The 13293-nt window shown below is 48.0% G+C and overlaps 1 long non-coding RNA gene across 1 annotated transcript; it reads left to right on the top strand.

Annotated features, from left to right (window-relative positions):
• The first annotated feature begins 4694 nt into the window (after window positions 1-4694).
• LOC135322912 (uncharacterized) lies at window positions 4695-9090 on the top strand. The gene is made up of 2 exons (XR_010383973.1): window positions 4695-5219; window positions 6581-9090. It is a non-coding gene; the product is annotated as an uncharacterized LOC135322912 (long non-coding RNA).
• Window positions 9091-13293: the final 4203 nt, after the last annotated feature.

The raw sequence follows: 13293 nt of genomic DNA, 5'->3' as shown, positions 1-13293 counted from the left end.
GGAAGGGTAGTGGTTACCTCTGGTGGGTGTAGTAACTGGGAGAGCGGGCGGTGGTGACAGTGAGAAGCGATGTTCTAGATCCTGGTTTGGGAGCTTGGTTACTTGGGTGTGTGTATTTTGTGAAAACCCCTCAAGCTCTGTGCGTATGATTTAAGCACTTGTACATATGCACATGTATGCGCACATTTATTTATTATAGCTCAACAGAACTGACTTGAAAAATGAGAGGTTATTTCCACACCCGTGTTCATTGCAGCCCTGTTCACAATTCCTCAGTCAGGCGCTGTAATGATCTCCTTCTTACAGGAGAGGAAACGACATGCAGAGAACAGACATCACTTACCTGAGGCCACAGAGCCAGTACACAGAAAAGGCAGGATTCAAGCCAGGCGGGCTGGCATCTGGGTGGGTCCTCTTAACCTTAGCTGCACTGCCTTTGTCCGGGTCTGGATGGGAGCATCCAAGTAGGGTCGGGACAGCCACCTGGAACCAGATACACTTTGCCCGCTCTGACTAGATGCCCGTGAGGAAGGCTGGCTGTGTGCCTCCTATTTTATAATTGAAAGATCAGGCCACAGAGGCCTGGGCAGCCCACAAGAGGCCTCTCCCTCGGTGCTCAGGTAGGGGTGCTGTTTGAGTCTGATCTTGACTGAGGCGGTGGGAAGCTCATGTGCCCCGGGTCCCCCCGGTGACTGGCAGGCTTGGTTTTCCTGGTCCCTGTATTCCTTGGGGAGCGAGGTCCCTCTGGCTCCCATGGGTGGGGCTGTTTATGTAGAAGAAATCAGGTCAGGTCACTAGTCAAAGTTAACACAAAAAAGTGGGAGGGAGGAGACAGCCCATAATACCAGCCCAGGTCCTAAGCTCCTCGTGGCCTCGGGAACATGGCTGTCCTGTGGTTTGTGCTCCCAGAAGCCCTGGGCACCTGCTTCCTGGGGGTCTTTATCTGGGCTGTCTTGGAGCTCTTCCTCGCCTCGGATGTCCCCCCTACTCTGCAACCTCCTGCCAAGTTCAGTTTCTGCGTGCATGTCCTTCTCCGCGATCACTCTGCTGAGTCTGTGCTCAGGCCCTGTCATGGGCTGGGGCTCTCTCTCTCTCTCTGTACCTTGCCCCTCCTTTCCCTCTTTCATTTGCCTTCCCTCTCTCTCTTCAGACTCCGCCAAGAGAGACAGACTTTGCCATTCAGTGAGCTCTCTGTATCTGTGGGTTCCGCATCCATGGATAGAGGGTTGACTGTAAAGGGACTGAGCATCTGAGGATGCTGGTGTCCGTGGGGGTCCTGGAACCCATCCCCCACAGATACCGAGGGACAGACTGTACTCTCTTTCGTATCTGCTATTCTGTTTCCCTCCCTCTTTCCTTCCCATCCTTCCTCTCACCTCCTTTCCTGCCTTCAACACCAAACATTTGCTGAATGCCAATCACCAGGCTCGTTTCTGAGGATCCTCATCCCAGACCGCTTATAGCCTGGCAGTGAACGAGCCTGCGCAGCCGCAGTATTTTCCACCCTCAGTGCACTTCATGGCATACAGGCGTTTTGCCCCTGCCTCGGCTGTGGGCGCCTGGAACGCAGGGACCACCTTATCCATCCTTGCAAGCCCAGCCCCCAGCCCAGGGCCTGGCACCTAGCAGGTGCCTACTCACCATTTGCTGATCAATCACCAGGGAGTTCACCCAGCATGTCAGAGTGGCCCCCCAGCCGGGCTCTGAGCAGGGATTTGGAAACAGCATTTAGAACGGCATACCCCCAGAGCAGCAGAGTTGAAAACAACAGTTTGGCACCGAGTTAAGAAGCGGGCAACTTGACTTAACCACAGTGTCCCAACCCTGGTGGAGACCTGCTTGCAGCCAGACCGTTCACACTGATGACCTGCGGGGAGAGCAACTGTCCCAGGAGGGGAGGAGGAGGCCAAGCTCACTCGCTGGCTGTGTGAGTCTGGGCAACTTACTTCACCTCTCTGTGTCTTGGTTTACTCATCTGTGAAAGGGGAACAATTGTATCTCTCCGCTCAGGTTGGTAAGAGGATTAAGATGCCAGGTGATATGTTCGATGATATTTGGTAAATAAATACATTTGGTAAATAAAGAAAATGTGTTTTTCTGTGCTGCTGGAACGTTTTCCCATGGATGTGGGTGACCCTCAGAGAAACAAACGAGTCTCATTCATAATTACACGCGTGCTGCCGACCCAGGGAGGCGGCTGAGCGGGTAGCACTCCCATCTCTCTTGCTCATCCTGGCCATGCACTTCGCTGGAGGTCGGGCTGTCTCAAACAAGGGGCTGCAATCTGTATGCAATTACAGGCTAGTTTGAGGCCCCAGGACTTAAAATGAGGGCCTCAGATGTTCAGGCAGCCCAGAAAAACTGAGATCGTTCCTGTGTTTCGTCTACAGGGTAGCCCACAGCCAAGCCTCTGCTGGGCAGCCACCTGGGCTGCTCAGGGGGAGCTCTGAGATGAGTGTGTGCTTGGCTCTGGAGGGTGAGTTCAGCTTGTGACGTACCGTCCTGGTCCCTCCAGCCTTTCCAGGACACACTGCTCATCACGGGGTGACATGGGTGAGGATGACGATAGCCAAGTGGGGAATGTTCACTTGGTTCCAGAAGACAGGTAGACATGAGAGGGACAAGAAATGTAAGAAGAGTGGGGGAAACCTAAAAAAGATTTTATGGCCCAGAAATCAGGTGTCTAGTTTTGGTGTCAGGCAACCTTGGGGCTGAGCCCTGAGTCTCCACTTGCTAGTTTTGTGGACTAATGTCTTTGAGACTCTATTTTCTCCCCTAAACAAGGAGGGTAGCAAGAGATGCTTTTTATAGGGGTGATGTGGGAATTAAATGAGAAATGCATTTCAGTTGCCCGGCACAGTGATGGGCACTTAGAAAAGGTGCCGTAAACACAAATAATTAGTGGTATATATTATATCAAATCCCCGCAGGCAAAGATACAGCATCTCCTAAAATTACCCATTTAAAAGTGGTTATGAATGATTTCAGCCTCACTAAAAGACAGGAGGACTAAGATAGCAAATGCTACTGACTTGATTTTAAAGGGCAGTCTGCTAGAATATTTTGTAAAAGAGTTTCAATATCCGTCTGAAATTCTGGACTTCAGGAATTCTTAAACTATCGATGCTCCTGTTTATTCTGCAACTAATACATTCTTATAAATAGTAACAGTAACATTTTATAATACTACACTTCTACTATTTAAATATATATATTATAACATTTATGTAAATAATAATTTATAATATCAAAATATAATATTTACATATACAATATATTTATAATATATAAACAATGTGTACTTATAATGTTATAAATAATAATATGTAATCATCAATTTTTTTTTTCACTTGCCTCTGTCCTACGTTACCAGCTCTGGAAAATGTGGACTCACTGTTGAAGAAACATCAAACCAAACCAAATCTGACTTCCTGGATGTTGATGAATGATTATCACTAGATGCTGGGAGTGGCTTCCTTAGGGGTGGCTCACGTGGTGGCGAAACAGGTCCCCTGCGCCTCGCTGGTCACCTTGCTGTCCTCCAAGTCAAGCAGGGACATGGTGGTTTTGTTGGAGTCCCTTTCCGAGGAGTCTCAGCCTCGGCAGCAGGGTAGCTGCGGGGTGGGGTGGGGTTGTCTCCCTGGAGGCGATGCCCTGGGGCATCCCGCACGCTGTAGGGCAAGACCAGTGGGTGTCAGCAAGAGAGGAGCTCACCCTTGCCAAGACCCACCAGCGACACATTCCACACGGTATTAGTTACATCTAATCCCCAAGCTTCGCCCTCAGGGATGGGAGACTCCATTCTTCTGGTCTATAAATGAGGAAAACTGAAGCTCAGAGCAGGTAATGCCTAAGGCCTTCCAAGTAGTTGGTGGTAGATAAAGCTAAGTCTTGAATCCAAATCTGCTTGACTCCAGAACACGAGCTCTCTCTAGTTGGACGGTGGAGAATGTAAGTCCTGCAGCTGACTCGCTGACAGCGAGGCACTTGACCTTGGAATGCCTCAGTTTCCCTATCTGTAAAATGGAGCTGATAACTGTGCTTGACTTAGAAGGGTCCCTGAGATGGTTAAGCAAGGTAACAATCTAAATCACTTGGGCCAGTATTGGCATGTTGTGGGTGACTAGTAAGTGCCAGCTATTCTCACTATGTTCACTGTTACCACCCCGGGCTGTTTGCTTTATAGTAAAAACATACAGTCAGTGCAGGATCCGTGGAAGAGATAATCCAAAATCGCTGGAATGCTGTTAGTGCATGTGACATGATGCCATGTGACTATAGCTCATGAAATAGTCGGATATTTGCTTGTTTATTACTAGAGTGAATGTATTAGTCTAAAAAAAAATGGACTTCTTTTCACATTCAGCAAACATATAGCCCTGGTGCCGTTGCTCCCTCCTCCTGAGCCCATGGCGACACCCCTAACTGACCCCGTTACTTGTTTCTGTTGGACACAAATGTGACTTAAGGATCTGTCATAACCCAGGGGGACTGTGATACCCAGGTGGTGAACCGTCTTTGCCATCTCAGGCTGGGAACCAAAGAGAGCGAGGTTGCCAGCCAAGCTTTGTTCAATTCAGTGTCCAACCACTCAGCCCACTTAGCTCTTTGGCAAATTCATACCATTATTCAGCCAAGAGCTTTTGGGGCGAAATTCTAAAAATCCAACCCTTTGTCTGGACACACCCCAGAGCCTGGTGTTCCCTGACAAGCCCCGGGTCCACGCCGAGGAGGCAGAGGAAAAATGGCAAAAGCATCCTGGCAGTTACAAGCGGCAGGAGTCACAGACCATCCAGGTGGATCCTACCCTCTCCTGACCTCTCCCTTTCTTCCTCTTACCTCTAACAGGGGGATATATTGGAGAAGTTGGGAATTTGCTCCACGCCCAGATTCATCCAGCTTTTCCAAGACAGCATGAGAATAAAGGAGGACCCCAGACTTGTGGTAACCAACCTACATTTTGGGACCACACCCATGAGGCTGTTCCAGCTCAAGGAGGCCTCTGCCAGCCCCCGGCGAGGCATCATTTTCTTCCACGGAGGGGGCGCGGTCTTAGGGAGCCTGTGGAAGATGCTTCCTGGCAGCTTTGTAAAGGAAGAGCCCCACCTTCATGCACGATTTTGCCTCCCCCCTTTCACAAGAACCTTGTCGGAGAATCAGCTGCTGGAGATTTTTATAGGGAGCCCAGACCAAGGGCATTGGGCTCAAGTCAGCAGATGGTATGAAAATATTCTTTTCTATGCTGTGACGGTCTCGGTCAAGGAGAGGGTAGTGAAGGGCGTCAGGGGGCTTTATGGCCCTGCAGTGTTGACTCCTCTCCCCTCCCTCACCACGCACAGCCATGGCCTGGTCCTGAATCTTCTTCACCCACAGTATTTCCCAAACCCTGGCATTTCTCTCAGGCTCTGTCAGACCACTGTGATCTGACGCCACCTGCATCCCCTGACCCCCACATCCCAGCAACTGCTCGCCCCCTTCACCCCTCGCCCCTCACTGTCTGATGCTCATTCAGCATCCAGAAAGGTCTCTTAGAAATGCAAGTCAGAACTTGTCAGTCCCACACTGTGACTTTCCAGGATCCTGAGATGACACCAAACTCCTCCCCACAGCTGGCCGGTGCTGCTGGCCCTGGAGACCTCTCTGACCTGGTCACCCGGGTGTCCCGCCTCCCACAGTGATCCACTGTGCTGCAGCCACACTGCCTGTCTCTCTGTGCTTCGGACACCCTGGCTCCTTCCCGCTCTGACTCTCCTGCACTGACTCAGCCTCCAAAGTTGTCCCTTCCCTCCCCACTCTGCATGGCTGGCGACCCCTCGTTTGTTCTTCCGGTCTGATCTCAAATGTCCCTCCCCAGAGAGACCTCCCTGGACATCTGACCTAAAAGAGCCCGCTCTGCCCACTCTCCTGCACTACCCTAACCGCGGCCCCCGCCTCCAGCCCTGCCACCATTCTTTAAAATTTTCTTCATGACACTTGTCACAATCTGAACTCATCTCGTTCCTCCACGTGCTTCCTTATTTACTATCTGCCTTCCCCGACTAAACATGGAAATTCCAAGAGTGCAAGAAAGACTTTTATCTTGTTTGTTGCAGTATGCCCAGGGCCAGGCCCATGGTTTTATTTTTTGAATGAATGTACAAATGCGTGAATACATAGATGGATGGATGGGTGAATAATTGGGTGAAGGGATATTTTCATGAACCAAAGAACAACTAGGTGGATGGACGGAGGTTCATACGTGAGAAAATAAACCCCACATTAAGAGGTGGGCTTTTCCCGGAATAGAACTTCCCTGAGACGAGGGTGTGCTGCCACCTGGTGGTGGAAATGTGATATCTGCATTTGCTGCCCTGATTCTCTCCCCTTTCCGGGTTAGTTATGAACATCGCCCACCTACTGGCCCCACCTTTGCCCAAGATCACGCTTCCCTTTCAGAGGCCCCCAGGAGCACCCCATTCGTGGGCTGAGACTGTTACCCTTCCTCTGTGGAGGGAAGATGCTACTTCCAAAAGTAAAACCAGGGCTCACTCAGCAAATGTTTACTGAGCACCTACTTTGTGTCGAACCCTCCCTGATACAGGCGACAGTGTGGAGAGGCCCTCGTGGGGCCGGACAGTGAGAGAGAAACAAACGAGTCGGGTAATTTCACATCGTGAGAGTGCAGAGCGACGGAACAGAGAATGACCCGGTGCTGCTTCAGTTCCTCCAATCAGAGGAAGCCTCTTCCAGAAGGCAGAGTCTGAGCCGGGGCTTACCCGATGAGGACCAGTCGACCCTACAGAGGCCAGGAAACTGTGATCTAAGCTGCCAGGAACAGGGGGAGGCAGGCGAGGCTCTTGCCTTGGGCTCCATTTAAAGGGGCACCCAAACCCCCAGCAATCAAGATCAATATTTCTGTGCAATATTAAAAAATCAGTATTAATGTAAAAAAACTAAGATGAACAACATATCAAATATACCAACGTTTATCTAAAAGCAGGTTCCCACAGGGCCAGGTAAGTTGTGCAAAAGCAAAGTATGGTCTTGTCTATTTAAAATTTTGATACGTTGTTCTTTTTTTTTTCAATTTTGTTTTTTATTGAAGTGTAGTTAATTTATAATGTTACTTTCAGGTGTACAGCAAAGCAATTCAGTTATGCATATACATACATAAATATATTTTTCAGATTCTTTGCCTTTATATGTTATTAAAAGAAATTAAATATAGTTCCCTGTGCTGTACAGTAGGTCTTTGTTGTTTATTTATTTTATATATAGTAATGTGTATCTGTTAATTTCAAACTCCTAATTTATTCCTCCCCACCGCCGTTTCCCCTTTGGTGACCATAGTTTGTTTTCTATGTTTGTGAGTCTATTTTTGGTTTGTAAGTAAGATTTGTATCTTTTTTTTTAGATTCCGCATATAAGTGATGTCATGCGATGTTTGTCTTTGACTTAACTTCACTTGGTATGATCATCTTTAAGTCCATCCATGTTGCTGCAAATGGCGTTATTTCATTCTTTTTTAACGGCTGAGTAGTAGTCCATTGTTGGTATGTTGTTCTTCACAGATACTTTTGACATTCATTTTGATTCCTTAAAATATTGCACCAAAGTATTATTTGTCTTGGTTACCGAGTGTTTTGATGCCTCTTAATTTTGCACCCATGGTAAATGCCTCGCTCACCTCCCCCTGGTTCCAGCTCTGTCAAGTCTAAGCAGGCTTGTGGAGAAACAGGAACTCTCATTCTCTGCTGGTGTGAATGCAAAATGGTACAGCCGCTTTGGAAGACAGTTTGAAAGTTGCTTACAAAGCTAAATACTCTTACCATATGATCCAGCAGCTGCATTCCTTGGTATTTACCCAAATGAATTGAAAACTTATGTCCACCCCCAAACTCAGTGCATGATGTTTACAACATCTTTGTTCATAATTGCAAACTTGGAAGCAAGCAGCATATTTTTCATGGTGAATGGATAAATAATACATCTAGACAACAGAATATTATTCAGTTCTAAGAAGAAATGAGCTTTCAAGGCATGAAAGGACACGAGGAACCTTAAATGCATATCACTAACTGAAAGAGGCCAGTCTGGAACGTCCACATGCTGTATTATTCCAGCTATCTGCCATTCTGGAAAAGGCAAAACTATGGAGACGGTGGAAGGACTAGGGGTTGGCAGCAACTGAGGGGAAGGAGGGATGACTAGGGACAGCACAGAGGACTTTAGGGCAGCGGAACTACTTGGTGTCATGGCGAATATATGTCACTATACAAAACCCAGAGAAAGGACACCACCAAGAATGAACCCTAGTGTAAAGCAGAGACTCTGGGTGATAAAGATATTTCAGTGCAAGTTCATTTGTTATAACAAAGGTACCACTGTGGGCAGCACTGTGTGCAATAGCCAAGACATGGAACCAACCTAAATGTCGACATATGACTGGATAAAGAAAGTGTGGTATATTTATACAATGGAATACTACTCAGCCATAAAGAAGACTAAAATAATACCATTTGCAGCAACATGGATGGACCTAGAAACTGTCATTCTAAGTGAAGTAAGCCAGAAAGAGAAAGAAATACATATGATATCATTCATATGTGGAATCTAAAAAAAAAAAAAAAAAAAGGAAACTATGAACTCATCTACAAAACAGAAACAGACTTGAAGACTTAGTGAACAATCTTATGGTTACTGGAGAAAGGGGGTGGAAGGGGATAAAACTGAGAGTTTGAGATTTACAAATGTTAGCCACTATGTATAAAAATAGATTTTAAAAAGTTTCTTTTATATAGCACAGGGAACTATATTCAATATCTTGTAATAACCTTTAATGGAAAAAATATGAAAACGAAGATATGTATGTTTATGCATGACTGGGACATTGTGCTGTACACCAGAGATGACATGTTGTAATTTATGGTACTTCAGTTTAAAAATAAGGTACCACTATGGTTTGGGATATTGATAGTGGTAGATGTTGCACACATGTGGATACAGGGGATATACAGGAACTGTCTTTACTTTCTGTTCAACTTTGCTGTGAACCTAAAACTGGTCTAAAAAAACGAAGCTTATTAATTAAAAAATAATGGGAAAAGGTTACACAGGTTTGCTTCCTTATAAAAGATTTGAGTTCCCTAAGGTCAAGGTTTCTAAACTGTGAATGCAAATCTGCTATATTTATACCATCAGCCTGGAGCTTCAGAGGCAAGGAGAATCAGTGCTAAGATGAAGTTCATTCTGTGTGCTGTGCTATAAGTAATAAAAGTTTTTGCATCTGAGCAAGGTATCTTATGCTTTCTGACAGTATCCATGAAATGGGGACAGGCTAATTTGTTAGTTTCCAAGCAGGATAAAATCTCAGACCTATTTCACAGTTCTTGATATGCCCTTTACATTTTTCCTTCACCATCTGGAACAATGGTAAGGTTTGTCAGTAGAGAACGCTGGAGGAATATTAAAAAAAAGGATGGGTCTCTCTTCCCAGTTCTGACGTGCTCCTCTGGCCACCCTTGCAGTTCGTGGATTCTCCTGAAGGGTGCAGTTTCTCCAGCATATGAGTCCTGCTGTGAATGGCTGCTCCAGTGCTGGGCTCCCACAGTACACAGCAAACGGACAGCAGCTCCCTTGGTACCAGTGAGGCATTTTTACAGCAGAATGCTACTAACAAGGCATTTTCCCATGACTGACTTCCTTTGCACTCCTTCCAGTTAGCTGTGGCCATGGTCCTAAAATAAGGTCTGGATCTTGCCTTGGGAGTTGTGGCTGTTCATTACGTCTGTGATTCTTGTCTCTGTCTCCTGGTCAGACCCTGACTAATGCAGCATATAAGGTACCTGCCACATTCTGCTCAGAGGATCTAATCAGCACAGTGTCATCAACGTAGTGGCCCAGTGTGACGTTGGGTGGAATGTCATAATCGTGATCTCTACCACCATACACTTCCTGCAAAAGTAGGAGAATTGGTAAAGCCCTGAAAGGAGACTATAAAGTATACTGTTGACCCTCCCAGGTAAAGGCAAATGGCTCTGAAATTCCTTACAAAGTGCTATGGGGAAAAAGGCATCACTCAGGGCAGCAGCTGCACGCCGAGTGCCGGGAGTTGTGTTTGTGTGCCCCAGTAAAGGCATGCAGCTGGCCGAGCAGCTGCAGTTGGAGTCACTGCATGCGTAAGTTGAGGATCATCCTTTTTCCAAGACCCGCCTGACGTCCGCGCGTTCCGAGCTGGCCGCTTTAACTCGGGGTGTGCTAGGTGCTTTGCTCACGTCTTTTATGGTGGCAGTAATCTCTGTGGGCCCCTGCGGGATGTGGTTTTCTATCTTGGTGTGGAGGGGAAGAGCCAGGTCTTCCAGTTAGCCCTTCTGACCCCCGACCCTCCTCTCTGTGGTCAGAGAGCCAGTGTGGGAACGTTGCCAGTTTCCAAGGATGCCCATTCCAGTCATACACTCAGGAACCAGGGATACAAGTGCCTGAGTCTGTGCACCGGTGGGCCCCCCTGAGAGCTGGACCTGAGGCAAGACTTCTCCCGTCGTCTGACCGCAGCCAGCCTGCACTTTTGGGGCAGCACCGGGGTCAGTTACGAGGCAGAAAGAGAAGGGAGAGTGATGGGCAAGAGCCTTTACTGTGGTTTCCATGGCAAGGAACAGGGGAGGCAGGGCGAGGAAGCTTAGCGTTGGCTACTCTGAATGATTTCGGTGGGCTCTGCCCTTAGTCGTCTGGCACCCGGCCCCGGGGGTGATTAGGGCAGGTGGATGGTGGCCCAGAGTGTGACAGCTGGTCAGAGGAAGTGGTTGGGGGTGTGGGCTCCGGATGGGCTGGTTTGCATTTGAAAAGTTTACTCACAGGTGAGTTTAGTGTCTTTAGGGATTGGCTAACCCCGGGAAGGGGAGTCCCTTTTGGGTCAGCAGGGTCCTAAATGTCAAAGCGTCAGAATACAGAAAATTAAAAAACAAAAACAAAAACATGGTTACTATAGGAGCAACCATGAAGCAATGCCTTAACCCGAGAAGATCAGGTCAATGGGACAGGAGAGGTGAGCATGTGGTGGGTGGATGCCTTGCACCCCAGGGTTTGTTCCTTCTCATCCAGGCTGAACTGGCACCCAGGCCAGCTCTCCAATCTCTGATTTTGCAACTGAGAGAAGAGCCACAGGGTACCGGGTGTAACATCTCCCAGGTTCCCCAGTCTCCCAGGAGCCCAGCCAGGGTATGGGCTTGTCAGCCAGAAGGGCCCCCTGTGGCCATCTCCTGACCAGGGCGGTGGGATTCAGCACTGCCTCCCCTGGGACCCGGGGCCAGGGTCCCACTCCTTCAGGGTCAGGGCCTCCCCAGGTATAGACCTGACACTTAATATGGGGACACTTTGAATTTGCCAGAGCTTCTGCCAGCAGGGGAGACACAGGCCCTGGAGCTACCCTGCAACATATAAGGTCACGGGTCTGCAGGGCAGAGAGTCACGCTAAGTCTTCTCTAGGTGACAGGTTTACCTCTGCTCACTGTCAAGAAACAAGAGCACATTCATCTTTCATCCAGTAAACATTAATCAGGCACCTGTCCTTCACAGAGCTCTCTGCTGAATGCAGGGCCCAGGGAGGGGTAATCTGGAAATAAGTGGCAGGAAGGCCGAGGCCTTGCCCGCCCAATCCTGGGACAAGACTCAGGAAATCATCTGTCCTCAGGACAACCTGAGAAAGAAAGTGCAAAATTGGACCATTTCCAGTTTTTTTTTTTTTTGAAGTACAGTCAATTACAATGGGTCCACTTCTGGTGCACAGCACAATGTCCCAGCCATGCATATACATACGTATATTCATTTTCATATTTTTTTCCATTAAAAGTTATTACAAGATATTGAACATAGTTCCCAATATTTTAAAATAAAAATCCCGGAGCCAAGGTCAGTGCTGAATACAGTCCTACAGTTTCCAGGTTATGAAGGTAGAGCAGTCGAGTTTTATATCATTCAGCAAATATATATGGAGCCCAGACTCTGGGCCAGGCCCTGCTCGAGGTTCTGGGGATACGATGATGAATGAAAAGGACAGAAGTCTCCCCTGGGGTTTACCTGCTGGTGGGTAGATGGACAAACAAAGAGCTTACCCAGCAGCCCACTAAAACAGACGTGTGCTGGGTGGGGCAGGGCGCTGTGGAGGAGGAGACAAGTAGGGGGTGAAAATACCTCGCCTGGGACAGCCCTGATGAGAGGAGGCCCTTCAAGCAATTGCTGGAGGAGGTGAGGGAGTGAGTGCGGCACATGAGCGTCTTGGGGGAAGGGTGGTCCAGAGGGGAACCCTTCTGACAAGGAGGCCAGTGTGGCCACAACAGAGCAGGCAAGGGACAGGGAAGGAATGGCGAGACGGTGGGGAATCGTGCAGGGCCCTGAGGATATTCTAAGGCCTTTGGTGTCTCCTTGAATGAGCTGCAAAGCCACCAGTATAGACACGCCAACTCGAGTCAACTCCCTGTGCACGGCCTTTGAGCAGATGACTCTGCAGAATAATGGAATGATCTCCCTCATTCTGTCTCAGCCACAGCTGGCTACAGAGCTCATCAACTGATTTCCATGGGGCATTTGTGGCCACCAGGTCCCAGTCTCACCCTTTCTATCTTCAGGAATCACATTACCGTGGGCTTACGTGGACTTGTAGCGTTGAGCATGGTCTCTGTCACATTTGGAGAGTGTCATGCTCAGTTCCTTCCAGGAACACGGCGGATGTTCAAGAAATTATGGGAAAGGCCACTATCCTTTGTGGAGGGCATGCTATGGTAATTTCCATAAATAAATCTATTTCATCCACCTGGAAACCCTTTGAGGTATATTTAATTATTCCTTTTGTTGATGAAGCAACTGGGATGAAGGGTGTCACCAATTGAGCCACAGCCACACAGCTTCAGGCAGAAGTGGGAGTTGAATACAGGTCTTTCCATCTGCAAATCTCTGCTACGAAGGACTTGAATCAAAGGCAAATCCACTGGGCTGTGCTGCGGACAATGTGGGCAGGAAGGGGCCCGTGAAGGCAAAAGTGCTGAGGGTCCCTGAAAGTCATCGTGCAGCCGCGGGTCTAGAAAAACAGTGGCCTTCCCCAAACGTTTGTTGAATGAACGGATAAAGAAATAAATGAAGACACCAAAGTGCCTTGGAAGTGAGGTACTGGATAGTTAGAATTGAGCTGAGAGCCAGCATAGAATCAGAGCTGAGTGGGTCAAGGTGGTTTTGTACAGAGGCCAAGAGGAAATTCTATCCAATAAGAAGGACTCACTCCCTCTTCCTCCCTATGCACATCTACCTTACTTCTTAGAGCTTTAT

Source organism: Camelus dromedarius, chromosome 14 (assembly GCF_036321535.1).
Source record: "Camelus dromedarius isolate mCamDro1 chromosome 14, mCamDro1.pat, whole genome shotgun sequence".
Lineage (NCBI taxonomy): Eukaryota > Metazoa > Chordata > Mammalia > Artiodactyla > Camelidae > Camelus > Camelus dromedarius.
Note: the sequence above shows the minus strand (reverse complement) of the source record. Positions and strands in the feature narration are given on the sequence as shown.